We start from the raw sequence: 5,375 nt of genomic DNA on the forward strand, positions 1-5,375 counted from the left end.
TTATGGAGAATTTCTACCTACTCTCTTTTTAAAATATATTTTTTTAGTTATAGATGAACAATACTTTTATTTTCTTTATTTTATGTGGTGCTGAGGATAGAACCCAGTGCCTCACATGTGTAGGCAAGTACTCTACCACTGAGCAACAATCCCTCCACTTACTCTTATGAAAAATTTAAATTATTATTTTATGTGATAAAAATTTTGAAAGTGCATTTAGACATACATAATATTGAGGTTAATTTTGACATAATTTAACAACATGAAATGTAATGTGCTCTAATTCAGTGACCAGTACTTCCACTTTATCTCCCCTTCTTCCTCCCTGTGTTCTCTTTCTTCTGCACTACTTATACTTATTTGTAGTTTTTAAGTTTTTTTTTTTAAATTATGCATTATGATTATACATGAAGGTGAAATTCACTGTGATATTTTCATGTGGATTCACAAAAAATTTGATCAGATTCATTTCACAATTCCACACTGAGTGCTTTCCCCAACTCCCTGGCTTGGGATGGGTTAGGGTTAGGGTTAGGGTTAGGTTAGGATTAGAGTTGCATTGTGTAACAGGAGCCCTTCAGTACAACCAGGTGATTTCCTTCATACTAAGACTTCATTTGAGTGAGTCAAATATTAGTCCAACAATGATGAGTTATATTTTTAAGAGCTGATAAGAAAAACAATGTCCAGCTATTTTGAACCCATTTGAAGATATTTCTATAATACTTGACAATTTTTTTTTAATCAGGGGTATTATTACAATAATGAAATATCTGCTTGAAAATGAACAAATAAAAGATACTATCTTCCTTTCATTGCACCTTGGTTTAGAGCTTCCATGTTTTTTTTTTTTTAATTTTTTCTGGTTGTTTGTTTCTTTGTACCAGGGATTGTACTCAGGGACACTTGACCACTGAGCCACATCCCCAAACCTATTCATGTTTTATTTAGAGACATGGTCTCAGTGAGTTGCTTAGGCCTCATGGTTGCTGAGGCTAGCTTTGAACTCAAGACTGTCCTGTCTCAGCCTCTTAAGCCACTGTGATTACAGGCATGTGCCAAAACACCATGCTTCAATGGTGTTTTGATGAACTTCTTAAAACATAGTAAAGCCATGCATGTCTATGTTAAATGTGGCCTCAACTTTATTCTTTTATTTGACATTTTGACCTAAAAAATGACAGGAGAACAAATCTAAGCTTTATAAAACAATGCTGAAGTTAAATAGTTATGACAGAAAGAAATAATTTTAATACATAAATTACAATTTAATAGCTGATATATTTTTTTCAGTTTCTTAGCTTACATGAATATCTTTCTAAAAAAATTAGAGAATCGGTTTTGAAGTGCTTCAGAGTCATGAAATTGGGTGACTATGTACAAAAACAGAATGAAAGTTAGTTGTTATGCATGATGCAAGTATAAGTTGTTCTTATTAGTCCTTACCAGAAAAAATGAGATAATTTATCATTTACAAAACAATGATAAATTGTGTATGAATGTAGACACAATGCAAAGGGGATTTGAGAGGCAACTGTTTTTCCAATGTATTTCTGGGAGAAAGTGATTTTTTTTTTACTTATGCATAAGCTAGTTTATTTAAAAATTAATGTAATAGTTCTACATTTCCTTGTGGAACATTAGTTTGCCATATCATCCTAGCCTGAATAGAAGAGTGTTTTTTAAACTCTCTCATCACGATACAAAGATATGTCTCCGTAATCACTGCAGAATGCCTTCAAAGGTGAAGGGAGAAGGAGAGGAAAAAACTACTAGAGAGGAAGAGTGATCAAATTATGTTATGTGCATCTGTGAATATGTCATAATTAATCCCTCTATTAAATGCACCAGTAAAAATTTTTGTTTAAAATAATTTTCTTTAAAAATAGAACATAAAGACAGGAATGGGAATTCTGTCAGTCAAAATCATTTGTTTTCACATCAAATGTGTAAAGGTATTAGACACCACCTTATTGTTATCACTACAACATACTTACTATGTTCAGTAATATATTTTAGACCCTATTTGGGGAATTAGTAAGAGAAGAGTTTTATACAAAGAACACTTTACATGGTGATGTTTATATAAGAGTTGGAAGTATTTACCACATATCTCATCAAGAGCCAAATGTTTTAAACATGCTGAATAACTTAATAACTTAATAACATAACTTCTGAAATCAATTACAATTAAAGAGGTATGTATTTTTTCCAATTCTGAATGTCAACAAATTAAAGACCTTAAGTGTGAAACTGCTTTTTTCTCACTTCTGCCCCACTATGAAACTGTCAGCCTGTACACTGACATTCTTTTGTGGGAAAAAATGGCATCACCCATTTTCTGTGGTTTATGGCCAAAAGCCCAGACTGACATAGTAACAGTCACACATTTAAAATACCCTGTCATGACTCTGTCATTAGTTTACATTTGCCTCAAGAAAAGCATGAAATTTCTTAGCCAAAAATTAAAATATCCAAATCAACTGGATTTTTTTTTCAGGTTACTCAGCCTATCTCATCTCACTTGCTTTACTGCCACTTTGCTCTAGATTCTAGTGACACTGGACCACTGTGATTCCACAAATATTCTTTCTCATCTCAGAAGAAGGGTAGGGGGATTCTAGAATTGTGATGCACACCTGTAATATAAGTTACTTGAAAAAGCATCACAGGAAAAATTTATACTCTCTCTCTCTCTCTCTCTCTCTCATTATATATATATATACACACACACACACACACACACACACACACGTAGTGAGGGTACACAAGTCTAATACACAGTCCTTTTTTTCTTAAATTTTGTATTTGTTGATGTAGATGGATATAATATCATTATTAGTTTGTTTCTTTGTTGTTTTTTTTTAATGTGGTGCTGAGTGTTCAACCCAGTACCACACACATACTAGAAAAGCACTCTACCAGAAGATTTTGACCCCTTTTTTCTTTGATTTTGAGGGCCTGCTATCCTCTCATGTTTTTAATTGCTGCACTCAGCAGTTTTAGATGTGCTTCTTTTCACATTTTGATACCATTGGCAGCAGATCCAAGATCTTAAATTAGATAGTCCTTAATACAAAGTTTCTCATTTTGATTACTTAGTTAAAGATTAGTTTCCAAGTATAGGTAGATGCAAACTATTATTGAATTAAATAGTTTTTATTTGAGTTTCTTTACAAAAGTCTTTTTTTTTTCTTTTCTTAGGTCACTATGTTCTCAGTTTAGAGTATTAACAGGAGATGCTTTCAGTTCATGGGAAATATATATATATATATATATATATATATATATATATATATATTTAAATAACAAAAAAGAATTTGTTGAATGAATACTAATGATTTTAATGGAGGAAAAAATGATTTGTTGAGACACATAAGGAAAATTGACAATATTAAAATCATATTTAGGATATAATAGAAAGAAATCATAATTAATAAAAGAATAAGTGCAAATCGTCCAGAAAGATTTTTAAAAATTTGAAAATGCCTTTCCCCCATAAGCCTGCAGAACCATCATTGGATGATGAAAGCAGCATAAAATATTTTAGGTTCTAAGGTAGAGACTAAAGAAAAAGAAAAATGTTGATGGCTTCAGAAGTTCTTTTTCTCCTTATGAGGTTTTTTTTTTTTTTTTTAATTTTTATAACATTTTTTATTTGGTGGAGAGATACTGAAAAACTTCCATGGCCCAGGGAGAATTGCCCCACCTCTCCACCTCCTATGCCCTCCACCCATATTTCTTTTTTTTTCTTTTTCTCAGTCCACCTTTGTCCCCTCCTCCGCCCTGTCCTTTCCCCAGTGACAGGACTTGGCAGAGGTCACTGTTGGGGAGGAGGAGTGAGGGACGGCCTTACTCCTGAGCCCCCTCCACTGCTCCAGAGCTGGTTTGGTCCATCTCTCTAGGCAAAAGCTGAGATGAGGAGGAGGAGGGGGAGGGGTGGAGCAGGAAGAGGAGGAAGAGGAGGAGGGGAGGAGGAGGACAAGGAGGAAGAGGAGTGGAGGAGGAGAAGGAGGGGGAAGAGTGGAGCAGGAGGAGTTGCTAACAGGAGGAGTTATAACATGGGAACTTGGCAGCTGCAGCCTCAGCCACAGCCTTGGTGGTGAAGGTCAGCGCCCTGGGCAGCTGGCACCTGAGGGACCAATGACAGGAGCCAGTCACTGTGCCTTCCCCAGGGGCTGCGAGGGCGAGTGAGAGGTAGGCGGGTGCTCCGAGTCCCCACCCCGGGCTGTGAGTGTCCACGCGGAGCCCGGAGGAGCCGAGCGCCCCCAAGAGAGCTGTTTCTGGGTGCAAGCACCACTGCCCGAGTGTGCGGATAAGGGGAGTTGCATCCTGGAGGCGCCATCGAGCTGGGGAGTAGGGGTTTGGGGTGGGGAGGGCGGCGGGGGGAGAAGCGGAGTTCCTGGAGAGAAAGGAGGCGCTCTAGCGCCTCTGGAGAACTCTGGGAGAGGAGTCCAGGAGCCCGAGGCGTTGGAGGCTGCAGCCCCCGGTGCAGGCCAGAGGTGAGCGCTGAGGCAGGGGTGGGGTTGGGGGCAGGCGCGGCTCCCACTGGAGAAGCGAGTGCCTGCGGTCCAGACTGGTGCGGTGTTGGAGACAGCCTAGGCTCCAGCTCTCCCGAGGGCAGCGAGGGGAGGCAGGACTCAGGAAGTTCTGGGGGTGTGTGAAGGTGAAGCTGAGTGTCGGAGGCAACCACCAGCTGAGCCTCTAGAAGGAGGAGGAAGGGAGACCAGCCCCGCAGGTGGCCGCCCTCCTCAGCGCCAGGGGCGGGGACAAGGGGCGCCTCACAACACGGGCTGACAGGAAGGAGCTGCAGCGGGCAGGGCGGTGGAGGCTCCAGCAGAGCAGGCCAGTCCGCGGATGGGAGCCAGCAGCGGTGGGTGCAGGAGCCTGGGGCGGGGAGCCAGGGCAGAGGTGGAGCCAGGAGCCGGGAGCTGGAGCCAGGGGCATGGATGGTGGCGGGGCCTCAGAGGCGCCAAGCTCACTCCCCCATGATTCAACTTTCTGGGTGGGCATGTGTGCCAGAGATGCGCTGGGGCCAGCCGGGGCAGGAGGAGTCCACCCATATTTCAGCTCAAAATTGTATTTATGGAGTTCTTGATGTCTAAAAATTTTGCTTTATGAAAAGAAGCAACTAATCTCAATTTATGTTGTAATTAAATTATTCCTTTGAACATGGAATAAAAAAAGAAATTATTAAATTTATTTGAAGACATCCGAATAACATTTGGTTATGCAGTCTACCTATTTTAATATGACTTGCAAAATTGAAAACTGCAGAGGAATTCTAAGTCAATAGAAAAATCTCTAAACTTTTTTAAGGACATTCATCTCAAAATGTGGTTTTAAAATTAGGCACTTCACCATCTGACACAGGA

The sequence above is a fragment of the Urocitellus parryii genome, chromosome Y (genome assembly GCF_045843805.1).
Source record: "Urocitellus parryii isolate mUroPar1 chromosome Y, mUroPar1.hap1, whole genome shotgun sequence".
Taxonomy (NCBI): Eukaryota; Metazoa; Chordata; class Mammalia; order Rodentia; family Sciuridae; genus Urocitellus; species Urocitellus parryii.